The 12993-nt window shown below is 34.7% G+C and overlaps 1 pseudogene; it reads left to right on the top strand.

Annotated features, from left to right (window-relative positions):
* The first annotated feature begins 5022 nt into the window (after window positions 1-5022).
* On the top strand, window positions 5023-5828 carry LOC141492179 (uncharacterized; annotated as a pseudogene).
* The last annotated feature ends 7165 nt before the right edge of the window (window positions 5829-12993 follow it).

The following is a 12993-nucleotide window of genomic DNA, read 5'->3' as shown; positions in this document are numbered from 1 at the left end:
CCTTGCATTTATATACCACTTTAAGATTTACAAGGCATCTTATTGATAACAACACTATAAGTTGGGTAGACCAGGTATTATCTTCTGTTTATCAATGAAGCTTCTAAGGGAAAGAGAATCATACAATGTTCACTTAGCTAGAAAGGGTTAGAACTAAGATTCATATCCATTTCTTTTGACTTTAAGTGCAGTGTACTTTCCCTTGGACTTAGAGAAAACTCTTTCTGGATGAACAAGGCTCTGGAATGTAAATGTCCTTTTATTCTTTACCAACTCTGAACCTTACTATTTTATTCTTTTCTTTTTCCAGATTACTTCTCCTCCTTCCCCTGAATTTGAACTCTGAATATTAGAATACCTCTTTCTACTTGATAGACTTTTATTGGTTTTTCTTTACTTCTATATCCTGAACACTTGGGAAAGTATTCCTTTAATGGTGGGGTAGAGCATTTTTCAGAGTGCTTATCTTAAAATGAGAATTCTTGTGGAAAAGTTTAGAACCTAGATGTCAATGAATAACAACACTAACCCGTATTTGGAGCTTGTTATTGATGCTATTGTTGAGCCATATCCAGTCATATCCAACTTTTCGTGACTCCATTTGGGGTTTTCTTGACAAAGATACCAGAGTGGTCTACCATTTCTTTCTCTAGCTCCTTTTGTACATGAGGAAACTGAGGCAAATGGGGCTAAGTGACTGCCCAGAGTCACACAAATAGCAAGTATCTAAGGTCATCTTTGAACTCATGAAGATGAGTCTTCCTAACTCCAGGGCTGGCACTTTATCCATAAAAGTGTATTATAATTTCAGTGGTTTAAGCTAATCCTTGGATTCTGGTATAATACTATGGGAAGAAGAGAGGTCCTAGATTCAAATCTTACCTTTGATATATGATATAGTAAGTCTCCTAGTTCTTATGTGCCTTAGTTTTCTGATCTGTGTGATGAGGTATTTGAACTAGATGGTCTCTGAGGTGCCATCTGGTTCTACTTCTATGTAGATTGAATATGAGCAAGTTCTAAAAATTCCCATTGAGTTCTCTTAAACAGTTCTTTAAAATGGTACTCTGATGAATTGTTAAAACTGTTTTGCAGATGGTCTGGGGAAATCTGGATCAGCATCTACATATTCCTTAATCATGGTTGAATAGGAAAAGCCCTACATCAAAATCAGAAGGTTTGGATTCTATTTCTAAGTCTGCCACCAGGCTGCTCAATCTTGGAAAAAGTCATTTAAGTTTCTGGACCTCAGTTCATCTGCCAGTCATTCAGTAACAGGAATTTATTAGACATCTGCTAAATGTAATGTAAATTAGAGTTAGAAGAATGATAAGGAGGTTTCTGACTCTTATGATCGCTGATCATGCAGGAGTTTCTTAAAAAGATGGGGCTACTTCCTTATATAAAAAACACAATTATCATTGCACTAAAAAGTCTAGGATTTTGCAGGTATAGTCAGGATCAAAATGCTAAAATCTCAAGTACAGTTATCTCTATTCTCTTTAAGAACTATTATGTCTTATCTCCATGTTTTATAAAGGCTTCACTTAGATAATAACATCATGCCTCTTTATCTCAGTGGAGTCGGAGACATTATCCCCACTAAAATTTTGAGGAATGGAAAATTGTCTCAACTTGGGATGAGAACAGTGTGAATTCTAAGACCTCACCACTGAAGTTAATATTGCCTGAAGTCTGTAAACACATAAGACACACAGAGACATGTACATTCATGACAAAATAGGAACACATTGAAATGTCCTTGCTCTGTCATTATTGTTCCAAGAATCATTTACAGATGACACATAATATGAGACAGAAAATCATTGCATTTAAAGGAGAATTTCATAAAGGACAGTTGGAGGACTTTTAGAAAGAAGGGGACATTCAGACAAGGGAAAGGCTTGTATAACTGAGATGAAAAGGACCTTGAATAATCTCCTATTTCAACCTCCTCATTTAGCAATTAAGGACCTTGAGACACACAGAGGTGGGAAGTCACATAGGATGTCAGTGTCAGAGTAAGGACTGGAACTGAAGTTCTTTGCCACCCCATTTGTTACTCATTCTCTTTTACTGGAACTTCCGTCAAAGGCTAGGAGTTCTAATCAGAGCTCCAGAGCTCTCTGATTCTGCCAGTAATGGCAATTTTTTTCCCAGGTATATCTGTTTGATTTCCTCCTCTTTTGTAACACTTTCCTCCTGGGGTTGTAGTAAAGAATAATCAATAAAAATGAGTTTAAAGTTTCTCACAAACACAGAGTGCCATTTAAATGCTAAGTAAAAAGGATTCTTATTTTCAGAATTCATTTCTCCCTATTCAAGATGTTGAACCAGCTGCAACATGAAAGTATCAATCCACTAAAGATCTTGAGGAATTATTTTCAATTTTAAGCACTCATTTAAGAGAAGGATTTCCAGAGCAGATGTTTTATAGATATCTAATAGAAACACTCAGGCGCTTCACAGAGTCTAGCACACTGCTGGTATTCAAAAAATGTTAAATAATAGAAGGAATATCAACTATAGTGGGTGCTTTATCCCTTTACATTGCACATCCAACAGAAAGCTTAGCAAAACATCAAATTATTTGATTGCTAAAGAGAAAGAAGATATGGAGATAACAACTTTGTTAGTGATGTTAATGCCTTAAATTTATATAGCATTTTAGATTTCATGAGCATTGCCACATGCATCTCCTATTTGCCTTATCACCAAAATACGGACACAGACATATTCCTAGTTGACTATCACCAAAACCCTATAATGGCCATTATTATCCCCATTTTACAGGTAAAGAAGCTGAGATTCAGTGGAGTAAATCATTTCTAAAAACTAACTCAATATAGGATTCACACCTCAAAGAAGTTTACAAAGTACTTGCTTTCTTCACAATATTAGTATGAGGAAGAAGATAGGGTAAATATTGTTATTTCCGTTCAATATGAGTAAATATAAGCTGAAAGAATTAATTGACTTGTTATAGTCATGTAATTTTAAATTAAAGTTGAGACTTATAACTAGGTATCCTCACCTAAAAGTGAAATGCTCATACTACTCTAGCATATAAAATGTTGTTATTGTTTGTCCTCTATTTTTGAAGAGGATCAATGACATCATAAGGTAATGACATGACTCATGCATGAATTGGACTGAAATGAGACAGAGTGACACAAAATCATGAGTTTCACTCTCTCCCAGAGTCATCAAAGTTCAGTGGCAAGACAAAAGTCAAGACAATTGGCAATGGTCTAGGAAGCAGTAGATGACAGTGTCTTCCAAGTCTGACCAAGCTCTAAACACTCTACAACACCTGCATTAATTGCCTACATGACAGCTGGAAAAAATTGTTTTCCTTTGGAGGAAGTCTTTGCATGCTTAAGACCGACACTCCTTAACCTCATCAAAGTGTCTGAGGCCATTTGGTTACCCTCAACTTGGGGTAGCTTTTCTGCCAAGGTGTTTCACTGTAGTGTGATCACTTTACACACTGTAGCACTAGTTGACACCAAAGGTGGATGAGCAGCTCTGAAGAAGTTTTGGTAAGCCCTCCCACAAGAGTGCTAGTCCTCCTGGAATATTCCATACACACCTATCATTTCAGCAGCATTAGAAAAGATACAGGTCTAAAAGAATATGCATTGAGATCTATCAAATTGCATAAATGATAGCATGTTATAGAAATAGATATCAAATCAACCTTCTCATTTTTTCCCCTGGTAGGAGCAATAAAAACGTTCTACTTCTCTTGAAAAAAACTATATACTACATTTGACTTAAAGAGATTAAAGAAAAAAAAGACAGAATTACAAAAACATTTATTATAACTTTTTTGGTTATGGCAATGAACTATGAACTGAGAAGTGCATATTAATTGAGGATTAACTGAACAATTATGGTTTAGGAATGCAATGGAATTCTATTGTGCCATAAGAAATGATGTAAGGAAAATTTTCAGAGAAACCTGTATGAACTGATACAGAGTGAACTGAGCAGAACTGGGAGAATAATTTATGTGATAACATTTTAAAGATAAATAATTTTAAAAGACATAATAACTTTGTGACTATCACAATTCCAGAGGAACAAAGAGGAAATATACTACCTACTTCCTGACAGAGAAATGAAGTATTTAGGGCACAGAGTGAATTTCTTTCTGTCTCTCTGTCTCTGTCTCTGTCTCTGTCTCTGTCTCTGTCTCTCTCTCTGTCTCTCTCTCTCTCTCTCTCTCTCTCTCTCTCTCTCTCTCTCTCTCTCTCTCTGTCTCTTTCTCTCTCTCAGTGTGACCAATATAAGAATTTGTTTTGCTTGGTTATGCATAGTTTTATAATTTATTTTCTTAAATGGGGGTAATGGGAGGAAGAAGAGAAATGAATTTGTTGATTTGAAAAAATATCTTTTCAGAGAAAAAGAAACATGGAATGTTTTTAAGATGCTTAGCACATGTTATTTACCAACACTCATCCAATCAGGAACATTTCAGATAATGATATTCCTTCACTTGTAACCACAATTGGGTTGGGAAGTTGGGAAATAGAGGGATCTATTTGTACTCAGAGTGGTGAGTCCTTGCTATAATTATGGAAAAAAGACCACGGTAGGGTAGAGAATTGCTAAAGTGGAGTAGCAGGTCACTTAAAAGTAATCTATGCCAGCATCAAAGATGAGCTTCACTTGGGTCACAATTTTGTCCAAGAGCTGATCCCATAGCCTAGACCTGAAGTACAGTTGATATCCTCACTCTGGATTCCTATAGGAAGAATTTCAGACATAGGTTAAAATATGAGTTCTGTCCCTTACTACCTGAGGACTTTGAGGTCTGTTTCTTCATTTTTCGAAGTTCAATTTTGGCCTTGATGATATCTAAATTCTCTTCCAGTTTTAAATTCTAAGAAAGAAAGATAAAGGAATTCCATAACTTCTCAGTGAATCCTCCAGCAATGAAGCTGCTTTTTATTTTTTTGAGAGGGAGAATCTCGGCATAGGTGTGGGAAGGATGTGGGTTGAAACATAAGAAGAAAAATGGTTTATGACCCTAAGCATTTTGTTATATAGGTCAATGAAGGACTGTTGTGCTACATCAACCAAAATGTTTTGGAAGACCCTTTACAAACTCCTTGTGAGTTAGCTTTCTCTATCTAATTCCTGCATTCATGGATGATTAGTGCATCACTGCAACTGCCCTGAAGATTGGCAAGCATTTACTATGTCAAGATTTTATCCTCTTTACAGATTTCCCAGTTCAAGTTTAATGGTGTAATTTAAATGGTCATTTAGCAGCATGTGAATACCAAAGTCAGGAATGCCTCAAAGACTGGGGTTAGTCTTCAACTTAGAAGATAGGAAGCACAACTGCATAGAACTAGAACTGCTTAGCTCAGAAATGATATACAGACTGAAAGAAGCAAAGCATAAAGATGAAGTCTAGACTGGATTCACAGAGGTTTTATATACATACATACATATATATATATATATATATATATATATATTACAAAAAGAAAATCTTCTGCAAAATGAAATTTTAGAACTAAAGAATCAGTTGACCCAAATGATGTCTAATGTACACAGGATCTGAGATAGCTCCACCAGGAACAAGAACAAGTGGAGGTAGAAAAACAGGAGATAATGGAAGAATCTGCTGAAGATGGAAATGAGAAACCAACCAGCTTCCACTCTTTGATAAGACTGGAAAGTGTAAAAAAAACAAACCCTAGGGAGATGACAATCATCTAAAGGTGCTGCACAATTTCTTCATTTCAGGAAAATTCATAATGGATTTGTCACCTTATTGTACTCATATGGCCTTTGTAATCATTTGCTTTTAAATGTAGCATTTAATTGTAATTGTAATATTGAATTATTAGCTATAAAATTTTTTGAACAGTGCTGCTAATTCAGAATGGAATTAACCTCGCATAGTTTACTGCATTAAATTATTCTCTATATTTTCATTTTTAGATTTACATTTTAAGTAATTTTATCTCAAATGGAAATTATGTTGTTTAGAAAACTGTTTCAAAGACCTGTACTATGCCATAGATCATGTGATTTTAGCATATGGAATTATAAGGCAACTTTTCATATCACTTGCATAATCAGTTACACTTAAGTTGGTAAACTTAATAGGAAAATATTCACTATTTGTCTAACAAAATCAACAGGGCTTTATGAGAGTGAGAGCTATCATCTTTGATATGCTACATTGCTATAATTAATTTGGCTTTATAAAAGTATTCTAAATAAACCTTTATTTATTAAAAAGAAAAAAAGAAATTTTGGAAACTGACGTGTGTGTGTGTCGTGTGTGTTTGTGTGTGTTTAATATAAGTCAAGAAGGAGGAAAAGGAAGACCTGGGATGGACCTCAGAGTTCTCTATTATGAAGAAATGGGTAGAGGTTGGAAAGTTTTAGTACAAAGATGGCAGGCAAACTACAATACACCTAAGATGAATGTATAAAGAGATTAGGAAAATAGACATTTAAAGGAAGAGTAATTATTTTTTCTCTGGGAGCCAGTGTTTCTAATAAACATTATTCTTAGGAAACTAAATTATTCTTAGTCCCTTTTCCTTTTTGTTGATGGAAGTCTGTCAAACCCTATATAAGCCATGTGGTGAATATGCTGAAATTGTTTGCCAGGTTGGGCTGTCTAACAATCTGCATGCTCTATGCTAATAGCACTCTTGTCATGCTCACTGAGCCTTTGTTTCAATGCCCCCAAAGTCTTTGCTATGCAAATCAAACCACAGGGGCACTTTAACATGTAAATCACATAATCTGCCTCATGTGGAATGAATTGATGGATTTTAAACTCCTTGACTGTTGGGAGGTAATGAACGGTACTTACTTAACCTGTATTATTGAACTGGGCACATCTCCTATGCTTGTCTTTACCTAGTTGGTGGAATTGTGCCAAGAATGTGCTTTGGCTATTATTAATATTACTTCTGTCAGAATAAAAGAGGACCCATCAACTCTGAAATTCTAACCCCTTTTAAAGGCTAAAATAAGTGCCTCCTCAGCTCTAGGCCTTGAGTTCCTTTTTAGGATATTTTTGTTGTTGGTATTATTCTTTGAGTACAGAAGGCATGACTTTTATGTATGAGAATATTTCCATGGTCATTCTTTTTTAGATGTAACATTAGAAAAGGGTGTTTTCAACCCATTCCCCTGGGAGGGAGCTCTGTTTCATGGCATACCCAGGTAGTCCCTTGTCTCTTAGTTAAAATGCTTGGACTTTTACTTATGGTGTTGCCGAACTAACCATGTCTGATTTTACAAAATGTGAATAAACTTAGGGATAATGAGAATATTGACTATACTTGATTTGTAATCATTATTGAATTCTTTGGGAAAAATAATTTTGCTTTAAAAATGAAATGTGATTATCAAAAATGTTCAACTGAAATAGCCAGGTAGCACACTGAACATGATTCTTTAAAAGCCATTGATGGATAGTACTATGGGCCCTTAAGTGACCACTTTATGGACAGGTAACTAGGTTGTTCTTATTAGGTAGAATTTTGTCTTGCATAGGTTTATGCTACTTTTGTCTACAAGGATGTTAGAGTGTGTTCTATTAGTAATTCTCATTAGGTAGGTTTAGTACTGTCCTTATCTTACAAAGGAAATGAGATTAAGTATCTTGATCACAGTGACTTAAAAGTCAGAGTTGTAAATAATTCCCTTCCAGATCTTTCTTGTTAGATTTTATTCCTAGAACTTCAATTAGAGTGAATGCTACATCAGTTCTTCTAGACTATTTGGAATTCTCCTCCATTTTTGAGGAAGGCTTTTTTATTGTTAGAAATTCCAAAGCATAATATTTTGAAAAAAAAAGGACATGGTACTTTAGAAAATATTAGCATTTTCCCAATATTTTTTTATTATTGGTATTTTTAAATATCAAATATTTGGTATTTTTGAATAAAAGGGTTCAAATAAAATTGATCATAGAACTTTCTTCCAAATGACTTTTCAATGACCAATGAAACAGGTAAAGATGCTAGGCCTGTTTGGGAGTTGCTTTTTTTGTCAATCTAATGCATAGGCTATCTGTCAACTTGTTCCATCTTTCTATCACAATGTGCTTTTTATAGGTTATTGAATACACATTAAAATTGATATAATAGAAAAATATATGAGAGACTCATAAGAACATTCATCTTAAATCAAACAGTGAGATGAAAGTACTTACTTTTAGTCATATACTATTGCTTCTTGTGTTTATAGGATGGTGAGAAATCTTAGTACTATGCTATATGGGACTCCATTAAAGAAACTGGATAGATTTAGCCAGGAGAAGAGAAGACAAGGCAGGTTTTGTTTTTTTTTAAATTTTCTGTATTAATGGGCACATATTTGAAGGGCTCTCTTTGTAAGAAAGATTAGACTCTTTCTTTGACTTGTCTCAGATTATAAAACTTAGATCAATGAGTACAAGTTACAGAATGACAAGTTTTGGCTCCATATAAAACCTTCTAATGTTTAGAGCAATCTAAAAATGGAATGGGTTGCCTTTGGGAGTATAGCAAATTCTCTATAACTGGAATTATTTAGATAGAGGCTGAATGACAATTTTTTTTGACCAAATTGTCAATGGGATTCATTATTTGGGTAATAGTTAGACTAGATGGTCTCTGAAGTCCCTTTGGACTCTGAGATTCTATGATTTTATGATTGGGTTCTGGGGATATACTTCAGAAATGAGTTTTGAATCCTGAGGTCAAAGGATAAGTACTTTCACTGTTCGTGTGGGTTGGGAGAAAACACCTAAGAAATTGTGTCTGTCAAGGTTCATCAACTGCCCTTTACAAAGGTTCTGTTTTTCTAAAGATAAAATGCAGTGCAATGCTATTATAGGAGATCACAAAACAATTTGAAAACTAAAAAAAGAGATTCTGTCCTGACATGCTTGGCAGGCCCTTTGAACAACACATTATTTCATGCCCCAATGTTTAACCATTGTTTCTTGGAAGTGTGTAAAGTGCAAAATTGCTTCTTGGTTGTGAAATTCAGAGGCATTAGCTATATGGCTAAAGTGCAACAATTGCAAAGTATTGTCCTGAAAACTTAGGGGATATATTTTTTAAATACAATTATTGTTTTTTTAATCAGTAAGTATTTATTTTTCCTTTCCCTTTTATATCACCCAAATTGACAAACAATGAAGAAAAATAAAAATTCATTAAATAAATGTGTAGGCAAGCAAAAGAAATTTCTTCATTGGCTTTGCTTCATTGTTCTGTTTCTCATTTTGCATTCTGAGTCTCTCATCTTTGTCAGTAGGTGACTAAAAATTCCTCTGGAAAAATGGATTGTCCCTGAATTGACCCGAATTCTAAAAATCTTTCAAAGTTTTTTTCCTTTAGAATGTTGTTGTAAAAATTGTTCACCTGATTCTGCTCATCTGCTATTGTTTCATACAAATCTTTCTAACTTTCTCTGAAAATTGTCCCTTTTGCCGTGTCTTTTGACAAATTAATAGTTCGTAATATTGCTATACCTTCTGTAGACATGCTTCTAGTGAACATTGGAAAGGTACTCATTAAAATGTAATTCCTTTTTGATCCCATCCACAAATTAGAAGTCACATTTATATAGTACTATGCAATTTATAAACAGCAACAACAGGCAATTGTTGTTTCTTACTACAGTGCTGTGAGGGAAGAGATGAATTTTATTGTTCCCATTGAATAGATTAGTATCCTGAAATTGAGGGAAATTTAGGCCATCTAGTTTGGATTCCAATCAATAATAGTGGCAGGAATCAATCAGATTCTGACTCCAAATTCAACTCCCATTCCCCTACCTATAAAACAGCTATTTAGATGTTTTCTATAACATACAGTGGGATGGATAGCCCATTGCATTAATTTATTGAACTTCAGAAATACACAAAAATGGTGAGTAGAATGAATTGCTTTTAAATAACTATTCACTACTTTCAGTAACTTGAATGTACTACTTTCTGCAAAAGTCCATCATATGCAACATCAATATTTTCCTGGTGATGTTTTATAGCTCATAATCCTTGACCCTCAAGGCATCAGATTAATGAATAATACAGGTGCCTCTAATGGCATTGTAAACATGCATGATGGGTCTAAGTAGGATGCAGTATATTACCAATGATGATTGGCTAATGTGAAGTCATGTCATCTCCCTGGAGACAGACCAGAAAGTCTTTGGGATGCTTCCAGTCCAATGCCTTAGTTATCATTCTGAGAAGCAGTTCTTGAGGGATTAAGTGTCTGACAACTGCTCTTGCAGGAGCCATGACCATATCTGTTGAAGATCCAGAAAAGAAAATTCTTGTCACTAAAGTCCTCAACATGGTCACTTTGCTGTTGTATCCTAACAACCTTTTTTGCAGCTGAAATTGTCCATATATGTTGCTTTATTGGAATGTGAGTTCCTTGAAATGGAGGAGTCTTGCTTTTCCTTTTATATCACCAGTATTTAGCGCAGCACTTTGCATATGATAATCTCTTTTTTTTTAAAGTTTTTTTTCAAGGCAAATGGGGTTAAATGGCTTGCCCAAGGTCACACAGCTAGGTAATTATTAAGTGTCTGAGACAGGATTTGAATCCAGGTACTCCTGACTCCAGGACCGGTGCTTTATCCACTGAGCCACCTAGCCTCTTAATAAGTGCTTCTTCATTCATTCATTTATTCAGCTATGATGTGTGTGACCTGAATAAGAGGAAGACCAGTCATGTAATAATTTATGGTGATCGGTGGGCAGATTGAGGGATTCAATGATATTCACAAAATAATAAAAATACTGGAGGAAGGACTCCCAGAAAGTTATGAGGACCTTTAGGGGAAGATTTGTGGAAGGAAACAATAGTTTTCATAAAGGTTGAGAAGGCATTGATGGATTATGATATGTACTTACTCAGGAAGTATCTACTCTAATGAGATAATGGAAATAGTCAAATATATATAAATCTTTCTTTTTCCTGAATGACTCATTTGATAAGTTTTATGCTATCTTGTATTGTTCTTATTGTGTGTATGTTCCTTTCCCTTCCCTTCTACTAAGATTGTAAACTACTTAAGGGCACAGATTAGGTCTTATACTTATTTGAATCTCCTAGCAAAGTAGTAAGTACATAATAGTTAAAAATTATTTTTCTGTGGAATGATAGCTAGAAAAATGATTACTGATAAATTTTACCTTAAAGAATTTTATACTTTAGATCTAAAAGCCAGTCTGGAAAACACTGAATTTGGCATAATCAGAAAAATGAATGATGATATTCATGTTTGGATTCTCATTATCTTAATATTTCCATTCTCTTTGCTTACATGAAGATCATTACAAATCTAGGGTGTGAAGGCAGCAGAAGAGGACAGGAAGGAGAACCAAGGGATGCAAGAATAATGAACCTTTCTGCAAGGAAGTTATGATAGGTGATTCTTCAATATTTTGTCCAAACCAACACTGTTTTAAGTAAAAATACTTTCGAAGAACTACCCATATTAAATTACCTCAGAGAAGTTTGTCATAATTGCTAGAAGAATCCAAAGATATTCCAAGCTCTTGTTCCAAACCTAAAGAACAAAAAACTTGATTGGGGAGGGAATGTCTTAGCTGTTTGAAAGTATTTAAAAGATTATCATATAGAAGAAGGATTAAATTTTTATTTGACTCCCAAGGAATGGATAAGAAGCAATGAATAAAAGTTGCAGAAATAGATTTAATCCTAATTTAAAAGTAGCAGTGGTAGTGGGGTGAGTAGAGTTGTTCAACCATAGACTCATTACTAGAAGTGTTTCCCAGTAAGGTAGTACCCTCTCCACATTACACACATGCTAACTGGGATGAGTCCCCAGAGATATGCCTACTATTATTTTTAATGTTCTAGGGGTTATCTGTGGGCAATTGTTACTATTATTGTAACACTTGATCTCCAACTATTAAGCTTTTCATCAACAAATTGCCAACTGGAACTACTGTCTCCTTTTGTAAAGGGCTTTTTTTTCAATTGGTATCTTCTGCTTTTGTATCACCATAATTATTCTAAGTATATCTCACCTTTCTCATCTCAAAGAGTCATAGCAAATAATAGTTTTTAGGGGGGGAATCAGCAAAATTGATCAAATCACTGAAAAAGTTTAAAACCATTTGCAATGTATATTCACAGGTGTTACACAACAGTGAACTTTCCCAATTCTCATTTGAATCTTGCTTGAAGTTTAGAATTTTGTTACATTTATTTCTGATTTTTAAGGGTGTGTCCATTTCTATTCTTGTAGTTATTTTGCATATTGTTTTCTTGGATACATTTATATCCCTATGCATCAGATAATATAGATCCTTCCAAACTTTTCTATATTCATCAAACTTTTCTATATTCATCTCAACATAATTTCTTAAAGCCCAATCAAATTCTATTACATTCATATATCACAGTTTTTAGCTATTCCCCAAATGATAGGCATCTACTTTCTTTTACAGTATTTATTCAAAGGTGACAACTCATTTTCTAGATATGGAAGTCATATTTCCTTCTGTTGTTAATGTTTTCCCTGCTGATTTGTTTGCTTATATTCCAGGTCTTTGAGTTTTCTTCTTCCTGATATCTTTAATAATTTCAGTTTCCCCTACCCCTGATATTTCTTTATTCACTTTTGACTCTGTCCCTTCTGATATGGCTTACTTGGGAAATGAGTCTCAAAATGTCTCAACCTCCTTACATTCTAGGCAATTCATGGTTCACTAGTTTGAGCTCTCCCCTAAACGACTTTGGGGTGTCAGAACTGGCCTATCTTGAATATTGTGCTCCTTTTCTGTGGCCAGTTCTGCAGTTCTGTCCTCCTACTTTATCTTGGCCAAATCAATCTGTTCCTTACTTTTCTGTTCTATCACTGGGAGTTCAGAGCTTTGCAGAATTGGTGCAATAGCATTGCTCCCCGGCTATATCCCCCCATTTTGTCCTTGAGTGACTGAAGCTGCTCTCTCTTTCATTGCATGGGCAAACT

The sequence above is a fragment of the Macrotis lagotis genome, chromosome 6 (assembly GCF_037893015.1).
Source record: "Macrotis lagotis isolate mMagLag1 chromosome 6, bilby.v1.9.chrom.fasta, whole genome shotgun sequence".
Classification (NCBI taxonomy): domain Eukaryota; kingdom Metazoa; phylum Chordata; class Mammalia; order Peramelemorphia; family Peramelidae; genus Macrotis; species Macrotis lagotis.
The sequence above is the reverse complement of the archived record's forward strand: the minus strand, read 5'-3'. Positions and strand labels throughout refer to the sequence as shown.